This window comes from Oryzias melastigma, linkage group LG5 (assembly GCF_002922805.2).
Source record: "Oryzias melastigma strain HK-1 linkage group LG5, ASM292280v2, whole genome shotgun sequence".
Taxonomy (NCBI): domain Eukaryota; kingdom Metazoa; phylum Chordata; class Actinopteri; order Beloniformes; family Adrianichthyidae; genus Oryzias; species Oryzias melastigma.
Window position 1 is genome coordinate 8990797 of NC_050516.1, and position 22952 is coordinate 9013748.

The window sequence follows — 22952 nt, forward strand, 5'->3', positions numbered from 1 at the left end:
ATGTTTCTGAAAACAGGTAGAAAATGGGTTCAAGTTGTTGGAGCTATTGTATCCTCATCGCAATTTCAGCCTGTGTATCGTAAAAGACAGCGTAAACTCGCATAAATTGAAGTTCCAAATAAAAAACTTCATGCGCTTGACGAATCGGATAGCCCCCTTCACGTTGTGGACCAAGTGAATGGAACTCTTTTCATACTAGATACCTGCCTCCTGTGTAGACGAGGGTCATTTGGTGTGTAGTTTAAGTTATGCTGGCATTTAAAAATAAAAATTTTGCAGCAAATTTTTAGTGATGTTCTAGTTGTTTTTCGTTTTGCTATTTTTCTGTGTATTGCAAGTAATATCATCATTTCAATGTTCATCATCAATATCGCAGCTTTTCCTCTTATCGTGAAGCCCTAGCGCAGAGCAACCCCGCCCCTATCCATGTTTGCGTGCTCATGAGCAAGCTTATAGCCTCACGCTAATATTATCAGTGCAAGAATAACAATACTGGATCGCACAGCCAGAATCGCAATTCGCTACAGCACGAGGGTTGAACATTTATAACTCGCACACCTAAAGCTAGGTTCACACTGGACAAAGAAGCACCGCGGAAGCACCGCGAAGTGGAGCGGAGCAGAGTGTGCGCGGCATCTGCTCTCCTGCAACTCACAGATGACACGCATTTTTCTGCGATGGTCCACAGGCACTTCTGCTAAAGCTTTTTGTGTTTTTGCCATCATGGGTCAATTAATAACCAAAAAACATGACCCCATGTTTATGCTAAGAAGAAGCAAGTAGTTAGTAGGCCTACACTTTTTAAATGTATTTGTTGTTGAGTCACAGTGAGAAAAGTGTGTGTGTGTGTGTGCGCGCATGGGGGTGTGTGTTTGTTGTGATTGTATGTTTATTTTCATCTCTACAGTCTGTTTAGATACAAAAACATGATTACATTTGTCAATCTCTGCGTTTTATTCTGAAAAACTGGTTATATTTTGAAAATTACCCAGATTTTCTCATGTATCTAGATGTAACTTCCTGCCAGAATTGGTGCATAAAATAAACTAGACGCCGAAATAATCCGCTGCACGGCGCGAGCCTTCTGCGGTGCTCCGCGTCTGGTGTGAACCACAACATAGATTAACAAGGGCGCCAAATGGAAGTGGCCTCCATTACGCGCCGCTTCCGCGTCCAGTGTGAACCAGGCGTAAGCATGAGCAGGCCAGTGCGAGCACGGGGGAGGGGAGACTTTGACACGCCCATTTCAGTAGCTGCGTCATTAGTCTGAGCTTTTTCTAGCATCTGGTTTTCTGATCGATGTATTTCAATGAAGAAATACTCAGAAACAGTTTTAATCGTAAATTCTTTTATGCAAGTCCTCCACTTTGACAGAAATGCTTCAAGAACATGTTGATGATTTTCCTTGGAGTGAGTCTTTAAAGATAAATAAGTGACTTTACTGAATATCTAATAGTTAAATGAAAGACGTTTGACTCTCCAGAGGATGTTTAAAACGAGTCTGTAACACTGTAGCGTTTGGCAACAATAAAGACAAATGAGGCGATGGTGAACCATGATTGCCAAACCTTACCACACCCCCCTCTCTCTGGGAAGCCTCTTCACCATGAGTCACTCGTCTAAACTCCTCATGTAGCAGCTATACATTCTGCAGACAGACAGACAGGCTGACAGAGTGCTGCGCGTCCAGCTGAGCAGCATTTGTCGGTCTGTGTGTGTTTGTGTGCATGATCTGGGCCTCCAGCCAACCAACAGTTGGACTCCATGTCTCATGTGGGCCCACCGCTGAGGCCAACTTTCATATGGCTGGACCCAAACGGACGCACAAACAAGACCGGCTTCCCGAAATGGAGGCATTTATACTTAGACGTCTATTTCCTCTCAGGGATGCTTCATTCTCACAGCGTTATTTCTGTAGCTAACACCTGTGAGGTGAGACCTGCTGAAATTAGACAAAGTCTCTTTGCTTGGAAACAGCCTCTTTTTCCTACTATTATGAATTCTCCACAAACAGAAGAATAATTGAGATGATAGAGCTGCATTACAGAAGCTCAGCGTTGTTGTTGATCCGCGCGCCGTGCCCGTGCGCTCTCTGGCCATATGCCAGGCCTGCTCCAGCACAGCAACAACAGAGAGAGGGAGGCTGCTGGGCGCGTGCACGCATGTGTGTGTGAGGGGCCAAACACTCCCCTGGCAGGATCCCCGGGACCCGGTGGAGGGCAGGGTTCAGCCGCTGAAGGAGAGGCTGCGTGCCCGGCAGTCAATTAGCGGCCTGCATTTACACAACAAATGGAGCTCCCACAGTTTTCCTCGCCCTCAAACACACACACACACACACGGCACTCGTGAGCGTACCCACTCGGCGCTCATCAGCACACGCCAACGCAAGGTCGTAGAGAAGAGAGGGGAGGGAGAGGCAGCGTAAGAGAGACAGGAAGAGGCCAGTTATCTGCTGGAGAGGTACTCCACGACGACTAACTCACTGGCTGGATCAGAAACGCGAGCAGAACAACCGTCAGGACAAAGCAGCTGAATCTGCACACGAGACTGCAGCTTTTCTGCAGGAACATCCTCCAAACAGAAGCTTTCTAAACATTTATTTCATCAATTTAGACTAACACAAAGAAAAAAGCGTCAATATTACAACTGTAATGTTAGCAGGATTCCGTTAAGATTCCGTCACATTTTTGTTTCGGTTCAATATATGGTTTGTATATTAAAAAACAACAAGTAAGAAATTCTGTTTTTAATTCTGCAAATAAGTGAGTAACAATCAAGAAAAACCTTTCAGGAAGCTCATTCTAAGGCTGCAATAAAGCAGTAAATCATAAATCCTCCTTAAATGTAGCACAACGTGTGTTTGACACTTTTAACTAACGACTATCAGAATCCTCGATCTACTTCCAAAAATTTGTGTACAAATATTCGCAATGTCCAAGATCGCTGATTCGCAATCTTTATAAATATAGTAGAGTAGTATTAGGACAATGTATTTTTTGCTTGAAAATGCAAAAAAAAGCTGGATTTTAAATTTATAAACTGAAATTAAGTAAATGTGCAGCACTATTATTATAGTAAGTAAACAAATCTTCAAAATGAAGTGTCGATGAAGCTTCCTGTTTTCAAAGTAAAACTATCAAGTGTTTTTTGAAGTTGAAAAAATTGAGACTGAAGTTCCATTTACTGATATAAGTTCTGAAAAAAAAAAAAACTTTCTTTGAAATAGTAGCTTTAGCCGATTCTGTGACAGAAAAAAGCAGCTTTTCATACAAGCTTTGCATCAACATGCAATTCTTTAGAATGTTTCAGAACTTTGAGAATGGAGAAACTGTTGAGAACATTTTCAGGATTTCTTGTTCAATGATCTAAAACAGCAGACATGTTTGTGTTTTTATGTTGTTTATGTTCCTGCTAAACCTAACCAGAAAGTCAGGAAAAAAGTGACAAAGCGCCATATTTTTCTATCCAAATCTTTATGTTTTTATTTTTTTCTTTATTCTGATCTCCTGCTCTAAATAAAAGTTGACATAATTTTAATTTTCTAACATCCAGAAAAAAGACATACACATAGCAAATGTACAAACATATAAAAAAAGTAAGAATAATGGTTTTGATCTGTGAATCGTGGATCTTGATTTGATAATTGAATTGGTTCAAAAGTCCACCGCCCTATTTAATGCCTGCAGAGACCCACAGTTTCTCCACGTCAGTTCAATGGTGTAACATACAGTTTGGTTTTAACCTGAAAAAAAGGCATCTTTAATTGTTGGTACTAATAAGTTTACATGTTTAGATACAAAACAACCAGAGCGTTCTTAGGCTCTAAAATGCTTCAGTAAAACCTATGACTTTGTGTAATTTCTAAACATATGGAGCTAAGAAAGCATCAACAACCTTTAAAAAGTATTTTCAAGCTAAGACAATCATCTATTGCAAAGTTTAATAAAACAAAGCTCTACTTAAACTTTTTTTTAGTTCTTTTATAGTTTTAAATAGATATGATGTTCAATGTTTCACAACTGTGATTCATCATTGAAGCTTTTGTAGCTAAACACCAAACAGACCAGAACTGAGCAGAATTCTGTCTAGTTTGATCAAAAATGAAATTCAGAGGCCTCCTCAACCTCTACACTTCAGCATATACAACAGTAAAGTGAAAAAATACATTCTTGAGAACATCAGTCCAGATTCTCCTGGTCAGGTGAGTACACCTTTACGATCTTGGTTACAGGTGTCACTGAAAAGCTCTACGAACCATAAACACCAGCTGTAACCATGACAACTCACCCAATAAATGTGAGAAATGGGGCCGGCACGACTCATTGGTTCCTGGAAATGATTTTGTTTCTGAACAGCTATGACAGCTACAGCTTCTTCAGTCCAGACCTGCAGGTGGAGGTTCACAGAGCTGTCAGCTGTACGTCCTCTCTAATCTTTCCTCTTGCACAGAAACAGGTCTTCTGATCAAAACATTTCACAAACTGACCATGTGGACCAATCAGCTGCAGCATTGAATCCAGGAGCAGGTGAGGGGGGTAACGCTGCTCACCCTGTTGCTATGCAATCTTTAAGAAAAAAATCCACAGAGCAGACTCTCCTTTATAAATGTGATAAGATCACCTCCCAAAGAAAAGCGGCTTCTCAAAGCAGAGCAAAAGAAACACCAACTTAGCGCTCTGCTGATACCATCCTGACGGGATCTGATGACAACCAAGAGGAGCGTGTCCACGCGTCCCACCTACAGGAGTCCCACTCACCCACTGTGGGCAAAACATGAAACCCACACTTATCTCAGATCAGTGGAAACAAAAAAAACCCTCCCCACAATGAGCGGGAACTCACCAGTGCAGTTCTCTTCCTCTGGTCATGTGCAGACCACATGTGCAGCTGCCGCCACACGCCCTCATGCAGACAGCACAAAAACCAAGTCTAACAAACAAGTGATGTCACAACCTTTAGACTGCGTTATAGCCACACAAACGCGTGCTTTACAGATCACACAGCTTTTACAATATCAGTAAATGATATCTGAGGTCAACAAACTTTATCTGAACATTTTTATAACGTCACACGGAGACAAACCCAAAACATATGACTGCTGGATGACTCACACTTTCACTTTCTTCATACAGTTCAGCAAAAACGAGAAAACAAAACAAGAACTGACATGGTTATAGAAAATGGTCAATTATAAATGGTGAACACTTATACAGAACTGTACTATCTTCTTAGAGGAATATCTATGTCAAACAGGTCAATCAGAAATGATGGATGGACGCACCAATGGATGGATGGGCGGATGGATGGATGGATGGACAGACAGACAAATGAATGGATGGATGGATGGATGGACAGATAGATGATTAAATGGACGGATGGATGGATGGATGGACAGATAGATGATTAAATGGACGGATGGATGGATGAACTTCATTTCTAGAGAAGTTAGTAAGACAGTCATGTTACCAAAGTGCTTCAACACACTAAAACAGCAACAAAAATCCCAAAAAGCATAAAAATGATTAAACAAATAAGAAAACACACGAGAATAACAATCGGTAAATAAAATAAAATGTTACTGAATGTTTAAAGAACGAAGAGCGTCTCCTTCAGTGTTTTCACTATGAGCTTTGCACGTCCAGCAGAAGTTTGAAGATTTGAAGACAATTAATTAAAATCCTGAAATCAGCTAATTTTGCTGCTTCAATGACAAATTAGATAATCTGGAGAATCTGCAACATTAAATCATTGAAACTTCTGTGTTAAGATTTGCTTTTTAAATAAAATAACATTCTTAATTGCAGTTCTTAAACTATTTGGAGCTGCAGTCTTAAAAGGAGAAGCCGTATCTGTCAGATCTTTACTGCTAACTCCTTCCAAGAATTTATCTTTAAAGTCAAGGCCCAGAGGTATTGAAGGAAGAGGTGACCTACGCCATAAAGCAGTCAAAGACCCTCCCCTCGCTCTTTCTTCATCGCCCTGCCTTTCCTCTCCCTCCAGCTGTGCTCTGAATGGGCCTTCAAATCACTCGGCCTGAGCCCTTTGATTGGTTGACCTCTCCGCATGATTAAACAGACGGTTTCATCACATCTTCTAGAAGGAGAAGAAAGAAAGGGAGGAGAGGATTCCTGCATGCTGATGATGAAACATCAGAATCAGAGGAGAGATAAACGGAAATCCCAAACGGTGCAGGTCAGTGCGAACGTCACCAGAATACCTGAGCGCCTGCCAAAACCACCGAGCGCAAAGACTCAAAACGATAGCAGCAGAAAAGCTACAGTAAACCAGAAACAATTTAAAGAAGTTATTATTGTATGAAGGAACAACTGCTGCCTTAAATCTATTTAAGTGTGTGACCTCTGTTAAATGCTGATTTATTTTATTTTGAAGGTGAAGGCTCTTCTTCCGTTTCCTCTCTGGATCTTTTCTCCAAAAAGAAACTTTCCAAACTCATTTGTTTTTTGCTAACTTTGCTAGCTTGGGGGTTTTGGTTTAAAAGTCGGTGCAGCAGCTTTAAGAAATGTGGATTAATGGATGAATGGATGGACGGATAACTGGATGGATGAATAGATAAATAGCATTTTAGACGTGAGCAATTTGACTTGCGTCAGGAATGACCGATGTGGTGAAGGGAATCCAGTAGTTTTCCAAAATAAAACTTCCTTCATAATCAGACAGCAGTGGCTGGCTGGGTAAACAAATCTGACACAAGTGGCTCACCTGTAAGCCACATTCAAGTCTTGTGGGCCACAACTCAAGTCTCATGAGCTGAGACAAAAGTTTTGTTGGTAAAGACTTGAGTGGTGACTTAAATCTTGTGGGTTGAGTGTCTCGTGAATCACGACTCAAGTCTTGTGGGCCGTAACTCAAGTCTCAGTGGTCGAGAGCCTCGTGGGCTGTGACTCAAGTCTTGTGGGTGGAAACTCAAGTCTCAGTGGTTGAGAGTCTCGTGGGCTGCGACTCAAGTCTTATGGGTCGAGACTCGAGTATCGTGGGCTGAGACAAAAGTCTTGTGGGTCGAGGCTGAAGTCTTGTGGCCTGAGACAATAGTCTCAGGGGTCGAGACTTGAGTCATGACTCAAGTCTGGTGGGCCGCGACTCAGGTATCGTGGGCCAAGGCTCAAGTCTGGTGGGTCGAGGCTCAAGTCTTGAGGGCCGAGAATCAAGTATCGTGGGCCAAGACTCAAGTCTGGTGGGTCACGACTCAAGTCTCATGGGTTGAGACTCTCATGAATCACATCTCAAGTCTCGTGGGTTGACACTAGAGTATCCTGTGTCGAGACTCTCATGGGTTAACACTCACGTATCGTGGGCTGAGACAAAAGACTTGTCAGTCAAGACTCGAGTCGTGACTCAAGTCTGGTGGGTCGAGACTCAAGTCTGGTGGGTCGAGACTCAAGTATCTTGGGTCGAGAATCAAGTCTTGTGGGTTGAGACTCTCTTGAGACTCTCATGAGTTGACACTCACGTCTCGTGGGCTGAGACAAAAGTCTTGTGGGCCGAGACTTGAGTTGTGACTCAAGTCTGATGGGCCACGACTGAAGTCTCATGGGTCGAGACTCTTGTGAATTGCAACTCAAGTCTTGTGGGTCGAGACTTGATTCCAGCCTCAAGTCTCACTCAGACCTGAGTGTTGACCTACGAGTCCTGAGTCGCGGCTCACGAGATGCGAGTCAGATAAACGCTGGAAGCAGATCAGAGCTGTTTGCAGCACTTGCTGCAGCTTGAATCCGATTAGAAATAAAATAAGAACATGCAGGTCTTTTCTCTACCCGGGGAGTTGAGGACCACTGATTTAAATTGCAAAAATGGCAACCTGAGTAAATTCCCTTCTCCAAATTCAAATAGTTTTTATTGTTTGGCTCCATGGAGAAAAGCACAATAAAGTTCCTAAATTACCGTTGCAAGATTTCTACAAATATCCTGAGTAACATGCAATGCAAATACCATGTTACCCATGAAGTCAGAGCTCAAAGGCACTTCAACAGTAACAAAGTGTTGGCTTGACTGAAAAGTTGGGTAACCCAGCAAATATTAGTCAGCACGGCTTTGACCAAACCAGAGAAAGGAGTTTAGAGATTCACCCTGAAAGCACAGCTCTTCTTTAATAAAGTCACCGCCCCCTCAAAACATCTGTTTGGCTTTAAAATAATAAAAAAGAGTAAATCTGGTGCGGCGTGGTGGCACAGCAGCTGTTCTGAGCTGCAGTCGGGTTTTAATTACATTCTGATCAGCCTCCCTCCGTCCCGTCATTCCTCTTTCACCACACTCTTGGTTCTCCCTCGGCCCGCTCCGCCATCCAAGAGTTTTTCCTCTCAAACATCATCTATTATTCTAAGGTGTGAGCTGCTGCTTTTGCTTTTCTGCAGAGGAAAACGCTGCCAAGTTCCCTCCTTCGCTTCTTGGCTGTTTCTTTCTTTTTTCCCTCAGCTGTTTCTGGCAGCGTTTTGTTCCGATTCCCTCCATCCCTCCCTTTCACAAATCTAAACACTTATGTTGATGCAGCTACAAGCAGACAGGGAGATGGGCCACTTCTGAGGCATTCGACTGCAGAAATTTTGGATGAAGTCAAACCTCTAAAATCAGGAAGGACTTCCTAAATCCGGCGCTCAAATGTCTCCCTTGGCATGTTTTAATTTGAAACTCTGTGTTCCTTTCAAACATCAGGATCTGACCTCCAGAACAACGATAAAGCTCTGAGCTGATCAACCAGGACGGCCGCATTCCTTCACATCCACTGGAAACCAGGGAAACAACACATGGCGGCGAATCAGGCGGAGGGGGGACAGCTCCTCCCCGCTCACACCACTTAGCACGCAAGTTACACAAGTCACAAGTTACACACACCCCAATTTATCTGGAACGCGGCACATTCTTTCAGGGTTGCTGACTGCGTCCCGCCTTCGTCCAGAGGCAGAACACCTCCTCCTCACCTGAGCCGGCAGCTGACCTCCGAGGAGGAGAGAGGAGAGGTCAGGGCAGAGGTCACTGAAAACAACTGCAGCCATCATGGGACAGCGGCCTGCAGCTCACACCCCCCCCCCCCCCCAGATTACCCCCAAAAAGCAACAAGAGAGCCAAGCAATAAAACCTCCACACCTTCAAAGTAGGGATCAGTCTAACCTCTGACCCCCACAACCCATCCTTCTCACCCCCTCCTCTGGTCCTTCTTTTCTGGCTTCACAGACCACACCCCTTCCCCCCGCAGTCCACCATTGTCTGGACTGCAGCCCCCCACCCCAGCTCTCCTCGTCTTCTCTCAGCAGGAGGCAGAGGAGGGAGGCGCCACTAATGCGGAGGAGACCTGCTAAAAGTATTTGCAGGTTCTGCACAACATGTCCCGGACCGAGCTTGGCCCCGACAAGGCCGAGGGTTTTATGGTCAGCCAGCACATGTTTCCACTGACGCTGGAGGGGAGGGAAACCCAAACCATGAGGAGCGTCAGATGACTTCTGACTAGAGCTGCCACAAACGATTATTTTCCTAGTTGACTAATCATCGATTATTCCGATTAGTCGACTAATCGGGTCATGCAGAAACTGGAGGTAAAGCACACATGTTAACCATCATTAGCTTTAAACTAACTAATAACTAGATATATAGCATTACCTGTGATAATTCTAGTGTGAATGCTGTAAGCTGAATTTAGCAGCTGAAGATGCTAGTGCTGATAGCTAAAGAGGCTGAAACTGATAGCTAAAAACACTGAAGCTGATAGCTGAAAATGCTGAAGCTGATACCCAGCTAAAATATAAGCTAAATGCCAATTTAGCATAAAAAACTGAAAATAATCTAAATTAGCCAATATAGCTAGCATGTACCTGAAATATTAGCTAACCCCAAAATAGTCTAGAAAACAAAAAAGCCTAAATTAGCCAAAATAGCTAGCATGCAGATGAAATATTAGCTAAACCCGCAAATTAGCCTAAAAAGCTGAAAAAAGCCTAAATTAGCCAAAATAGCTAGCATGCAGCTGAAATATTAGCTAAACTCCAAATTAGCCTAAAAAGCTGAAAAAAATCCAAAATTAGCCAAAATAGCTAGCATGCAGCTGAAATATTAGCTAAACTCCAAATTAGCCTAAAAAGCTGAAAAAATCCAAAATTAGCCAAAATAGCTAGCATGTAGCTAAAATATTAGCTAACCTCCAAAATAGTCTAAAAATTCTTAATTAATGCCAAAATAGTCCAAAAAGTTAGCAGAATGCCATTATAATTTAAACTTAAACTCCGACTCCATATGATATAAAGTAACGAATATTTGACTATTAAATTAGTCGTCAACTATTTTAATAGTCGATTATTCATCGATTAATCGACTAATAGTGGCAGCCCTACTTCTGACTAAATGTTACAAAACTCCACAGTGGATGTGGGACAAATATGAAACCACGACACAAAAAAACATTTCCATGTTTCCTTTTGGAGCTTCCAATGAAAATATCAGCATTGGAAGGATTTGCATTGCTTTGCAGCTGTTAGAGTAGTATTGGGTTACTGTCGTCTGCATGAATAGTCCCTTGTACGTACGTCTGTGATCAGAATGCGATGGCATAAAGCCATCATTCAATAGATTGAGAGCAGCACTCATCGCTTTTCCCTCTTTAACCCTTTCACAAGAGCACAAAAGCGAGCGGATAAAAGGAGCCGTCCGAAGCTCCGCGCTGTCATTTCAACACGTCATTTTAGCTCTTCTTCAAAGATTGGACAGAAATTTCCTTGAGGCGATGGTTGTCAGTGAAGAAACTCAGGTTTTACCAGAAATCGTTCAAACTTTTTTAGGTCTCTCTAAACTCTGACAGGGCCCGGTCTTAGCCTAAAGAAAACTGCATACTGTCGCTGAATGTACTGAAGTGAGGATCAGGGAAGAGCTGAAAAATGACACTTGGGTGAAGCTACTAAAGATCTCCTTTCTGCAGCTGAAGAGGCACTGGAGTGGATTTAAAGAGCCCTGCTGCTGCAGAAGAAGAAGAAAAAAGGCCAATAAAATAAGGAATCCCAATCATAAGAGGGATGCGTGGGACATCAGAATCAATAGTACTTATCCTCTTCTGATCTATGCGAGTCCTCACATAGATGTCATTTTTAGTGTTCGCCCACATGTAGGATGCCTTTCTGCATCTGTGTTTGCATCACATACAAAAATATGCTAAAATATACCAAAAAAATACAAACCTCACACACGTGTTGCCCTTTTTTCACGACTGCCATGGAGTCACTGACCCCGCGAAATGAGTTTCTACTAACACAGAGGCTACTCTTTTGTACTGCACAACACAAACACCGTAAAGCAGCCAGACAGGCAGCCAGCTGATTTATAGGCTCGCCCGTAGCCATGCCTTCCCCGGGCAAGTGGCTCTCTTCAGAACCCTGCCTTCTATTAGTCTTATTTACAGGGTCAGGGAGTGGGGGGCCAACTGAATTATTTAACATTGCTCTTGGTAAACACAACAGGAAACCAAGAGAGTGTGCAACATGGAGTGGTAAAGAAAGACGGAACTGAGAAGGGCCAGGTACCGCGATGGTGAAAATCAATTCCAGAATGAGGCCTTAGTCACAAGTACCAGGCGAAACCCGGGCGAGAAATGGGCAAACCCGGATGCAAAGTCGTAGTCTAGTCGGGTTTCTAGCAGCATGCTGCAAGCGACAGGTCATAGCGAACACTTATGATATACGTTAGGGTAAGGAAGGGTGAAGAAAATGAAACACAGGTGGATGTTTAGAAATGAAACACCCCCAAATCCAATGGGCCCGGTGGTGCCGTTCACGTGATAAAGAGCGCACTCTTTCCACACAGCCTGGCTGTTAGAAATGAGGAAATTAGACAGAGTGCACCTGCCTTTATAAAATCTAGTGCATAAATAAAGTTAAAAGCAGATGCAGATATTTTACAGAGAATGAGGATAAACCGTGCCCTCAAAAGTTAAGGTAAACTGGAGCTCAGTTCCATGAAAATTCTAATACACAGTTTCAACAAGAGGTAAAACTTACATTATCCTTACAAGTACTTCACAATACACTTTCCACATGCACGACAACAGTACGTTCCATTTTCATTAAATACTTTGAGGTGGCCGTACGAGCCACAAGGGAACCGAAAGACATTTACGATCTTCTCTACGACCCTCCAGACCGGGAGAACCAAAAACCTGCATGTGACTAAGGCTTAAGCATTAATAAAGATCCAAGACAGGAAGAGTTTTTTGTTTTCATTTTTAATTTTCTTTAATCTAAGGATGCCCCTATCTGATGATGTGATCGAAGATCGGGGTGACTATTTTGGCATTTATTAAGGGTTTTTTATGCTATTTTGGACTTTAGCTAACACTTCAGCTGCATGCTAGCTATTTTGGCTAATTTAGGATTTTTTTGTTGTTTTTAAGGCTATTTTGGAGTTTAGTTAATATTTTAGCTACATGCTAGCTATTTCCCCTGCGACAGACTGGCGACCTGTCCGGGGTGTACCCCGCCTTCGCCCTTCAGTAGCTGGGATAGGCTCCGGCACCCCCGTGACCCCGAAAGGGAAGAAGGGGTCAAGAAAATGGATGGATGGATGGATGCTAGTTATTTCAGCTAATTCACAATTATATTTTTTTCCCTTTTTTATTTAAAAATATAAAAGTATCTATAAATTTTATGTTGATCTAGTTCTGTTATAATTTTATAATTTTATTTTTCTCTTTAACTTGTGCTTAAATTGAATTAATTTCGTCTTCACATGTATACATATATAATCCCATGTTTTGTAATGTCTACAATCTACTGTCAATGAAAAATTAAAAAAAACCTTTTAAAGAAAAAAAACAGCTCAGTCAAGCTAGCCACATGTTCACAGATTCAGACTTCTGGGATCAATAACTCTCTAAAAAACGCTTTAAACTGACAGTAAGTGGCTCTAATGTTCTTTTTTAATGGAAACAACCAAAAAAGGCATTTAAACAAAAAAGTTCAGTTTTTTTGTTTAGTTTTTTATGTTAAGCTCTCTGTGCTGCCAAAAAACGGTTACACCGTAGATGCTAAGTGCTAGGCTGCTAGCTCCGTGATTTAGCCACTTAGGACCCGAGCTGTTCCTTGATATGCCTGTTTTATTTCTCTGGCAGAGAAAGGTAACAACTGTGGTGTAAAAACCCAAAATGTGATGATTTAAATGGTTAAAGACTTAAAAGGTAAAAAATAATGAAATAAAAAAGCAAACAAAACAAAACTAATCTTTAGAAGAAAAAAAAAGGTTCTAATGATATAAGCTAGTCATGAATCATCATATTTATGCTAAAAGAAAGTCTTTGTTAAGTTTTAAGAATTCATAATAGAAATATGAAATCACATTTGATTAAAATGTTCATTAGTTCTTAAGATATTAAAGATAAAGTCACTAAACTTTCTCACATGATCCTTTTTATCTAGTTCATAGTTGCACTATTTTTATTTAAATTGTTCCAAGTTACTTGACAGAAGTTCTCCGTTTAAGTGTTAGATAGTAAAAGGTTAGTAAAATAAAAATAAAGGACAACCTCAATCTGTTTATTAAATAAGAAAAAATATTAAAAGAGTTTTGGATTGGGAATTTGAACGTAACGATTATGATCAAAGTTAAACCGCCTGTTTGGTTTTCTAAACCAAAGATCAATCTCTTTATAGTCTGAGCGATAACAGTTTTGATGAAATAACTGTAAATGTATCCTCCCGTCAGGTGACTTCAAGTCATGCAAATATTTACAAATGTCTATTACAGTCATAAAGGCTGGCGTGGCTGTGTAAACTCCTTCCTGGTGTGTAGACTGCAGTCGAGTCCTCACTCAGACCCAGAAGGATTGCATCCTGCACATCAAAAAACCCACATCAACCATGCAGGGCTTATCTCAATGCAAATGCATGCACAGGCGCACGCCCACAGCACGCCGCTTCATCTCTCACACGGCGTTTCTCATTAACAAGCCAAACATGCCTGAAGATGCAGACAGACTCAAGTGAGCACAGTAAACAACCAGTGGGCTCCCCAGTCTAAACTTAGACCATGGAAGCAGCAGCAGCAGCGCCGACTCTGACGGCGTTCCTGACAGAAACCGTCACTTCAGATTCTCACCAGCTGAGCTCAAAGAATACGACGAATCTGCAGGAGAGTCCTCACAGCGCTCACGTACATGTATGTAAAAAGATGACCTCACGTTTGAGGGACATTCTTTCTGAGTCGTTAACTTCATGTTTTTTTTCTGTGTCAAACAGATTAAAAAGACGCAGATTTGATGATGCTTTACATAAGCTGTGTAGATTATTCCATCAAGCCTTTTAAAGCGATCTGGATTTCTTCTCTTTTTTTTTTTTTGCTCAAACAGGCTTTTAATTTTTAATTTACAAAAGAAAGTAAGGAACTGTAACTACAGGATATCAAGCGGCAGCTGCGCGCAGCTCCAGGCTAAGATGAATATGGAAGTGACATACCAGTTTCACCAGCGACGGCTCCACAAATGAAGAAATGATTCCAGCAGGAAACTCATGAGTAAACCGAAACTGGACTTTGAAAGTCACGGCGCAGAAATGCAGTCCACGCCTTCTGGTTGAACACCTTAGCAATAAAATTACACAACAATACAGATGACAGAATCGGTCTTGTGTTGTGTTACAGGAAGGAAGTGTGGCTTCCTGATCGATGGCGGAGCGGCTTCTCCACCAGAGGATAGAGAGGGTCATTTTGACGTCCGCACACATAGAGGACCCCGGCTGCCTGTCTGAGTCTGACGGGAGACGGGCAGAATGCTGACGAGAGCATTAGCATGCCAGGGAGGAAACCACTGATGCTGAGGTTGTGCCCACAAGCTGCAGTGACGGCGGGATTTCCACAAAAAGGCCAGTGGGTCAGGAGAGGAAGAGAGTCTTCCGACCGAACCTCGAGGGTGACGATAACTCAAGCCAGGCAGTTTCAGGGTGACGCTCGCCCACAACCTCCGACAGGTTTGGACGTCGGGCTCTTCCGCAAATTAAACTGCCAACGTGGCTTTATGGGAGAAATAAATCCAACGCTTCCTCGATAAAAAAGAAATATATGAAAATGAGAAGACAACAGAAACATCCCCACCAGAACAAGAGATCCCAAACAGTACAGGCACGGATACTTGCTTCAATGCACATATCAGACACGTTTCCTTAAATTTCTAAATCATAATCCTGTGTTGCTTTCTAGAACATAGTTTCTGCAGAGCAGCAGAAGTTATTAGAAATACACCTCTGAGATGTGGGCGGGGTTGTGGCTCTCCACGTTGCTGAGAGCTCTCTGTTTACATGCTTTCCCACTAGCTTACAGCCCCTCACAAACCCAACCTAATGTTACAGGTGCAACAAGAATGGTGACAAATATGACCAGATTCCAGCTCAGACGAGGAAAACAAAGACGTACATTCCAATTCTAACTTATTCTTGAACAAGATTAAAACAAAAAAAAAACGATGCAAGAAATGCCCCAAACAATCACAGAAGTAATAAGTTCTAAAAAGTACATGGATCTAGTCATCTACAAGTGGATCCAATCAGAATGGAGCGGATCTGAAAGCTTGTGGCCCTCGCCCGAAAAATCAAAAACATTTTTTTTTGTCTGCTCCTGATTGACAACAATTTGAATAAAGAAAAACTGTATTTCTTCTAACTGTAGCCCCAGCATGCCAATCATTTTGATGAGTAGCAGTAGTGCTAATCCGGGTCATGATCCAATTAGTCAACTAATCAAAACAACAAAAATCATTGATTAGTCGACTATTAAAATAAGGTTGTGTACATTTTTCTCTCCCTAACTACTAGAAAACTTTATAGTGTGGGACTATAGTGTCCTGGATTTTAAAGGAAATTCTGACACGATGTTCACTACTTTTCTTTCGATTTCTAAACGCCGGATATGACATCTTCGATTTCATGAAGTCAAAATCGAATCAATACGAACATTTCACGATGTTTATTTATGACTCTTCTGTGTTCTGATGATGAAAATGTGGATGGTTTATTCAAAAATAACATTTAAACATGTTTTTTTTTTGTTCTAAATTGTTCGACCGCAATGCATTGTGGTCTATATTCGCTAATCTAATGAGCATTGATGCACGCTAGTTTTTCACAAAGGCTTCTGGGAAATTTCTAGTGCACTCGATTTTGATTTTAGTAGTTTCAGACAGCACTAGAAAATAGCAAACGCACTATATAGTGAGTAGGGGGGAAATTCGGACATGGCAGCCCTACACGCAATGCATTGTGGTCTATATTCGCCAATCTAGTGACCAGGGAGACTTCTGGGAAATTTCTAGGGTGCTAAATTTTGGATTTTGGACAGCTCGATAAAATAGTGGACGCACCAAGTAGCGAGTAGTGAAATAGTCGGGACCCCACCACGATTTTCATGGGAGTGGGTTTTTAAATTGTGATTTGTGGTTGGCCTTTTCTGTGCCTGCTTGAAAAAAGGGAAGAAAAAAAAGCATCTCCCAAACCCAAGCAGCTGTCATTTTCAGAGTACAGGAGCGGGGGAGGGCTTCTTTGAAGAAACTGTTAAAAGCGAGCGATAAAAATAAACCGAGAGAGGAGAAAATTAATTATACATAACAGGCAGTTCACTTGGATGAGCACTGCAGAGACGGAGGAACTAAGGCTGCCTTCTTCCCCCCAAATAAGAAAAAGAAACGCTCTCTTCCTCGCTGCTGCGCCACATTTCTGCTCAAATTAGCTTAGTGACAACTGAAGTGGGGGGGGGGGGGTGCAGCAGGGAAGGGGTCAAACTTTTACACATCCAACTTTCATTTCAAATTCTCCACTCGAGTCTGTTCCTCCTCCTTCCAGCAGCTTCAGGAGAGCAAAAATAAAGCCCGGTTTGAAGCAGAAATCAGGACGGCGCCTGCAGAAAGCTCCGCCCGGCTTTGAATCCGTCCCTGATTGGAGCTGATGAGGGTTTCTGCCGCTGGCTCACCTCCAAATTCACCTCTTGATATGATTGGTAATGCACCAGCACTTTGCAGGTCAACAACGCCCACGGACTCTCCATCCAGGCTCCTTATTCGGGCCAAATGGAGGTCATTCTAATTTGAGAAGTTCGACCCGTCAGGTATTGGCGAGCCGGGTCTGCAGAAGCATGTGTAGCTCTTCAGACTGCTGCTGCCCCCTTCAATGTGTTTTAATATTGCCTTTGTGAGCCTCGGGGCATCACCAACACCCCCCCAGAGAGCCAGAGAGGACGAGCGAGGCTTCCAGGGAGTCGGAGGCATCACCGAGAGGAGGAATGAGAATTTAAAAACGAGAGAAGCTCCCAGCTACCAGCTCACCTGCTCAGGATGACTGACACAAACCTAAACCTATTTAATAAAAACAAGTCGCTGCCATAGGAAAACAGATTTTACTTTACAGACAAGAAAGCAAGCGAGTGTTTGGGAGGAGATCCTCTTTCAAGAAGCAGTTTACCAAAGCAGCTATCAATGATGATAACCTGTAGATGAAGAATCAAAAAGTGGAGACGAAGGCAGCCATGAAAGGTGCTCTGGAGCAGGAAAAGTGAAATCAAATGGAAGAAGCTTCTGACAGTCAGAGGCTGAGCGGCGACGCGAGTTTGCAGGCAGGAAGAGCTGCTGAGGAAGAGGAGGAAGGAGACAGGAGGAAATGCCTAAAGATGAGTGTCGCTCTGGTTTAGAACGCCAAAAGATGCACAAAAACACAAGAGCTAAATGTGAACGAGACTGTCGCATGAAAGCCATGAATCAGTGAGCAGCACAGCCGGCAGGAGTTCTCTGAGAGCCCTCACATACAAATACTGAGACGGTTTGCAGGAAAACGGCTGATCACTCCTGCAGAAACTTCATCCACACTAGGGCTGCCACAAACCAATATCTCAATAGTCCACCAAACACAGATTATTTTCCAATCAGTCGAATAATCACTGATTGTTTTCCAGAGACTCGACTAAAACACTGATCATTTTCCGATTAGTCGACCAAATACCAAATATTTTCCGAATAGTCAAGTAATCGCCAATCCTCTTCCAATTAGTCGACTGATCACCGATTGTTTTCCGATTAGTCCACTAATCACCAATGGTTTAGTTTATTAAGTCTTTAATAAATCATGCAGCTTCTTTCCTTCTTTTGTTTAAAAAAGAGGTTGGCAATCTGGATCAACAGGAAAAAACTAAATAAAAGCCCATAATTAGCTTTTTAAAAGCGTCAAAACACAAAACAAAGCAACTAATCGACAAATTAGTTGACTACTTTCACTGACTAATAGTGGCGGCCCTCTTTGCTTCTTTAAAAAAAAAAAAAAAACAATATTATGTGTGGACTTCCATGTGCTCGTTGGCCCCGGCTTCAACTGTGTTTTGTCATCCAACTACAATGCAATTAGCCCCCAAACACGCCTGACGGGTCCCCAGGAATGCGACGCGGGGACAGCGGCACAAAGGCCGGGCCAGAGGGCTGCAAAGTGCACATGTCAGCTCGGATTCCAGAGTTGGGACATCACTGACTTGTGAGCAGACGCTGGAGTTGGAACATCCATGACACGGCGGCTCCATTGTGGAGCAGATCTGTATCATAATTGGGGATGATTGAGGCAAATTGCTTGTAATTTTCTGGCTGGGTTGCCAACTTTTATGTCTTACAAGGTGACATTTTTTTTGGAAAAGATGTGTTTTGGTTTGATCTTGCCACACACGGTGGCGAGCCCAGGAAGGCAGCAGTTGTTAAGAACATGCCTGAACATGCAACCATAACATTATGATCCTATTACTGTCTGCTAATTACAGCAGGATTCCTTCACAGGAACTGGGTTGAGCAGCCAAACAACAACCGGCATCTCTCCAGGTGCAGGGTTCGATTGGTGGGTTGTGCCTCCACATTTTAGTTCACAAAATGATGTAAAATGTGGTTTAGGTGATGCAGCATCTCTGATGCAACTCCTGGTGCGTTCAAGTGATCATGTGAAGGGAAGCCAGGTCCTTTAAGCTGCATTCCCACCCTTCTGTCCTCAGTTTGGCCACTCTCCTCCTCCTCCTCCAAAAAAAAGCTCCAGCTCCCCTCCACGCCTCTGCTGATTTAATAGAATGTATGAATACATGTTTAAAAGGGGGCTGCAATTGAATTCACGCAGCGTGCGGGTGCGCGCGTGAGGGGGGCTCATTTGGTTACCCGGGATTTGATTAAAAAGCCAAATAGAAGAAGTGAGGAGAATCCGATGAGAGCGCACAGCCAATGCGCACTGCGCGCGCGCACAGCCACTCCATCCGCGCTCAAAGGGGGAATTTAATTGCTGTCGAATAACAAAGCTTACAAATTGCCTCTCATTCGTTAGCAGATTAGCGCTCCTTTCACATCACTCCAACACTATTTCTAATTATTTCAAAGCTAATAGGGGAATCGATTTGACGCGCACGCGCTGCGTCTCTAAAGCCCCCAGAGAAATCTGAACTGACCCCCTCCCTCCTCCTCCTCCTCCGCCTCCTTCAGGTGCTTTTAATGGGAAAAATGAATGGTTCCAATCCGGAACAGCAGCTGCGTCCTCGGTGTGGAAATCTGAGCAGAAGACCTGGGAATCTGCGGGTCTCCACGAGGAGGAAGGAGGGAGGGTGCGTGTCTGTTCCACGCGCTCAGCCTCCACTCCAACTCCGAGCAGACACGCGAGGAATCCAGGCGCGCGCGCGCTGGCTTCCACGCTGCGCAAAAGGAAAGAAAAAAAGCCTCCAAGTTGGTGGAGTGGAGCATCTGCAGTTTCACGCAACAGCCCCGCGCCTCCGCCTCAACCAGAGAGTTCCTTCTTGCGTTTGCCACGCAGCAAAGCCCAGAGGAGCCGCGTCGTGGGGAGAAAACCGGAGAGCAAAGTCGCCACACCGACCGAGCAAAGAGGAGGAACGGTCAGAAATCCAGAAAAGCCCGCGGCTCGGACGCGCGCGCGAGACACTTCTGCCGGTACTTACGGCTTCACGGGGTCCTCGGGACGCACATCCCCGCCATGCTTTTAAATTCCAAAACTTGGAGACATTTCCACGCTGGTCACGCAGCGGCGGTGCTCCCTCTCCGACGGCTTCCCTGCGTGTGAATGGAGAGGAGAGGAGAGGAATGCAGCTCCGGCTCTGAGAGGGAGGAGGAGGAGGAGGAGGAGGAGGAGGAGGCGGCGTGCAGTACCGCAGCCCACCCACAGGGGGCTTCACAGCATCAGATGTAAAGACTGAGGAGACTGGAATGAATATTTCATGAAGTGACACTTCCCAGAGTCAAAGTGATGCTGCTTCTGCTTTTACAGTTGGGTTTATAGAAAACCTTTATTTCATTCCATGAATTAACCACATCGATTGATCCAAGTGTCTCTAAAGTAAAGACATAAAACTAAAAGAGTTGCATTATCTGCAATAATGCTAGTGTCAATGCTTTTTGCTGAAAGTGGTCACTGAAGATTCTGAAGCTGTTTGCTGAAAATGGTGATGCAATTTACTTTAACTGCTAAAGGGATTTGCTGAAAATGCAAAAGCTATTAGTGGATGCCAAATGAGCCAAAATGTCTAGCTCGTTGATTAAATACTAGCTAAACTCCAAAATAGTCTAAAATTGCTAAGTAAACTAAATGAGTCAAAAACGTTAGCCTGTTGCTAAAATATTAGCAAAACCCCAAATTAGCATATAAAAACCCGAAATAGATGCCATATTAGGCAAAAAAGCTAGCTTGTTGCTTATATACTACCCAAACTCAAAAACTGAATATTAAACTAAATTAGTCAAAAACGTTAGCCTGTTGCTAAAATAGAAGCTAAACTCTAAATTAGTCTAAAAATCTAAGTAGACAACAAATTAACCAAAAACGTTAGCATATTGCTAAAGTATTAGCTAATCTCCAAATTAGCATAAAAAACACTCAATAGATGCCATCATATTTTCCAAAAAAGCTAGCTTGCTGCTTAAATGCTAGCTAATCTCCAAAATAGCCTAAAATTCCTCAGTAAACTAAATTAGTCAAAAACATTAGCCTCTTGCCAAAATAGAAGCTAAACTCTTAACTAGCCTAAAACCCTCAGTAGATAACAAATTAGCCAAAAACGTTAACATGTTGCAAAAATAGAAGCTAAACTCTAATTAAGCCTAAAAACTAGAGTAGATAACAGCTTAGCCAAAAACGTTAGCATGTTGCTAAAATCGAAGCTAAGGTCTAAGTTACCCCAATAAAAACTCCAGTAGATAACAACAATAGTCTGTTGCTTGTTGCTAAAATAGAAACTAAACTCTAAATCAACCTAAAAAATCCCCAGTAGAAAAAAAATGCAAAAAACGTTAGCATGTTGCTAAAATAGGTAAACTCCACATTTTTTGAAAATTACTATAACAGATTAAAACATAGCCCATGAATATTTAAATATTTAAAGGCTTCTTGATGATCTACTTAAAAATTTTGAAATTTGAAGAGGTTCCTCATTCATTTCTTATGGGCCATATTTTAATCAATATTTCAAAAACTATAAAGTTTATGAATACCAGCAATACAAGCTGTCCTGAACAAGCCGAACAGTTTTAATCCAGATTCCAGCTCAGACGAAGAAAACAAAGACATTCATGGATTTATTTGTCTGTGAGTGGATGCATGCATGAGAATGGAGGCGGAGCAGACAGACTTTGGCCCCGCCCATTCTAGTTGCTATATCAAAATTCAGAGCTTTTTCAAACCACAGATTTGTATTTGCAAATTGAATAAAGAAATACACAGAAATGTTTTATGACCTCCATCATGAGATATATGCTACAATAAAATGCTAAAAATACTGTTTTCTTTATCTTTAATGTTTAGTATAAATTTAAAAAAACAGGCGGTTTATGCAAGAATAAATTTCGCATTATCATCATACTTCTATAAACTCCTCCCCTGACAGATATCCATCTTTAATCCATTTTTGTCCTTACTTTCGATTTAATTTCTAACGTTAAATTGTGTAAACATAAAACATCTGTCATGAAACTTGTGATGAAAAGCAGCTGGTTGAAGACGAACATCTTCAAAGGTCATGCAGCAAAACAAGCTAGAACCTCAGCTGCAGTCAGTCAAACTTCTTCTAGCTTAAAGAAATGTTCTTTATTTAGATTTAGAACAACAACTTCAGGGGGGGTAAAGTTGTGATTCCTGACGGATGCTTTCTGCGGGTGTAAATAGATCCGGTCGATGTTCTGCCCTCAGTGTCACTCGGTTACTCGGAGAGAACCTGCAGAACCTGAATGTCGTCTTCAGAGCGCGGCTCAACCAGACCCCCCCATCATCATCAGTCAGTGGAAGCTGGCAGGAGCTGAGTGACATCTTCATGACAGATTTGAGACGCGCTGCACCCGCCGGGCTGTTTTTATCATAGCACCGCCTCCAAACACATTCAAGGACGTTTTAGGAACACTTTTTTTGGTTTGTGTTTGTAAAACATTTACTGATAATTATAAATTAAACACTGAACCGACAGCACTTTCATACAGAGTTACTGTTTCATTTTTTTATATGACTTCAATGTTAATCGTTAAGACGTGATTTGTTTTTGGGACAGGCAAACAAAGATTGAATGACAAATATCAATGAAAATGGTGTTTTTAACATATTCTTGTGGCATTTTTCTGATGATAGAGGACATATGTCGAGAAAATTAAGAGAAAATTGAGCTCAAATTTGCATTTATGAGTGATTCTTTGTTCCAATTGTTGTGAATCAGGAGCAGATAAATAATATGCTGCTGGAAAAGATTTTAGGTGTGACAAATGTGTTACAGTCAGAAGGCCACTTGTAGACCAATAGATCCATGAAAGTCTTTGTTTTCCTCATCCGAGCTAGTATCTGAGTCAAAACTGCACAGGAGGACAGCTCCAATACAGCTAATATGGGGGTGTGACGGCTGTAAGCTAGCAGGAGGATGCGTACCACGAAGCAGGATTATTCTGTGACAAAATTAATGTAATGTATAAAGCACATCAGAATTGTGTACAA

At 42.4% G+C, this 22952-nt stretch overlaps 1 protein-coding gene across 5 annotated transcripts in view; it reads right to left on the minus strand.

The window, feature by feature from the left end:
* Positions 1-22952, minus strand: part of LOC112144749 (plexin-A1) — a 267901-nt gene that overhangs the window by 234174 nt on the left and 10775 nt on the right. For 4 of the 5 annotated variants that reach the window (XM_024269485.2, XM_024269483.2, XM_024269484.2 and 1 more), the window contains exon 1: positions 19927-20081. The exons of the other annotated variant lie outside the window; for it this stretch is intronic. The gene's annotated coding sequence lies outside the window, so the exon portion shown is untranslated. Of the gene's footprint in view, positions 1-19926; positions 20082-22952 lie in introns of those variants that run through there. 5 annotated transcript variants of the gene reach the window in all.